Here is a 2,129-nt window from a genome sequence, read left to right on the forward strand (position 1 = left end):
CACTGCACCAGAATTTAAATTCGCATACCAGGTTTGGTGGCACAAATTGGAGGTCAAACAAGGTAATTTCAAGTAGTTTTAAGCTTTGAAGCAATGGAGGGACACAAAAGGAACCTAGGAGAGGCACTAGATCAGATTAAACACGCAAGAAAAAGCAAAATCGAAGAGCCAAAAGTAGCGCAGTAAACTGTTTGATAATTTTGCAAACTGTTTGATGAAAGTCCCCAATGAGCTTCGGATTTAGTGATTTTCGGGTTTTGGGGTTCAAAACTGGATTGCATGGTTTTCTTTTGCTTTTTATGATTGGATTATACTTCTTGGATCATATAATTCCATATGGAAACATGTAACCAGCTCTTGCCAATCCAGAATTGAAAATTAAAGATTGCACAAAACCAAACAGCACTAAAAGTGAAAACTGCACCAGAAAAATGGCTTTAAAAGTGTGCTTTCAGACCCAAAAATGAGTGACAGTGTTTGGAAAGGTTAATTGATGGTCCACGCAAGTTTATATCATCAACTTGAAGGTGTACAAACACTCAAACAGCAAAGGAATACACTGCAGCAAAAATTCACTAGTTGACTTCCAAATTTAGGCAAAATTTATGGTTTAGGAAGTGATTTTGCGTAGTAGCACAATTTTGACCAAATGAACAGTGCACACAAGTTTGGAATGGTAAAATAAACTTGCTCAAATGTGAAGAAAGCACTGAAACATTCAGATTCATCAAAACATAGCTGCAGTTGCTAAAAATGCAGAAATTGCACTAAAAATGGTGGTTGTAAAGCTGAAACAGCAGTGGTCAACTTGAGATGCAATGAACCAGATGTTCAACTAACATATCAAACACATTTATATCCACATATGGAATGGTTGCAGATAGTTAAACAGCAAAGGCAAAGGCTGAATCAAATTTTCACTGGTTCACTTCCAAAATTGAGCAAAATTTGATGGTTTGGATGGTGTTTTTTTTTCGGTTAGGTGCATAAATGACCATATGAACAGTAAAAGCATGTTTTAATGCACCAAATATACTTGCAGCAACATGTAAACAACACGGAAAATGCCAGAATCAATAATTCACACCGGCTGTCATAAAAAATGCAGCAAAAAGACACCTAAATAGCACCAGAATTGAGAAATGAGTGGAATCAAAGCTGGATGCCTCAATCAAATCATAAGAAAGTCCTAAATGACTAAATCTAGCTTCAGAATATAAGCTAGCAACTGTTAATTGACCTAAGACATTACAAGGATACAAGCACGGTGCATAAGCTTTTGAAGAAAACAGAAACAGGTTCAGGAAAACCAATTTTTAGGAACTCAACCACTCTTTTTGAGATTCAGTGGTGAATTCTAATTGCTAAAACTTGAAACATGTTTAAATGCATCAAATAAACGTGTCTAAAGCATTAGGTTCAATAATTCTGGACAGACACGGTGTGATATGATCAAACCAGAAATGAATTGGATGCAGAATTTTTTTTTTGTAACAGTGAAACGTGATTTCAATGCTTCAGCTCATGTGATCAAAGCTAGCCAATGTGTCTTGTTGCTTTATATGATCAAAGAGGAGCTATCACTGCACTGAACACAATAAAAAAATCGAAAAAGTAAAGCTGAAACAGAATCAAAACATACGGACAGAGTAAAACGGCAAAGGAAAATGCACATGACCGTGGACATGACTGAATTTTGAAATACAAGTTGGAATAAATTGAAACAAAAGGAATGCACCGATTAAAATGATGGAAAAACACTAAAGAACAAGTGAATGATCTAAATTATCCACAGAAACACAAAATTAAATCAAAACAATGACGAAAAAAAAAATTCAAAGCAATGATAGAATGGAACAGTACATGACAGGATGTGAATATTGAAGGAAATGTGACTTATCTCAAGCAGAACCGCGTGGACGTGCTGGCTTTGACTACCAAATGATAGAAGTGTCCTCCACGTTCAATAATGGAGAAGCTTCTCGGACCAGAGTTGGCAACGGAATTAAAAGAATTGGGCCGACCCAAGTCCAGGCCCAATTCCAGAGTCTGAGGCGATAAGTGAGAAGGGTCTCACTCTTTCATTGCATCTGTCAGAGAGTTGGTGAGAGAGAGAAAAGTAAAAGCTT

Source organism: Vigna radiata, chromosome 9 (assembly GCF_000741045.1).
Source record: "Vigna radiata var. radiata cultivar VC1973A chromosome 9, Vradiata_ver6, whole genome shotgun sequence".
Lineage (NCBI taxonomy): Eukaryota > Viridiplantae > Streptophyta > Magnoliopsida > Fabales > Fabaceae > Vigna > Vigna radiata.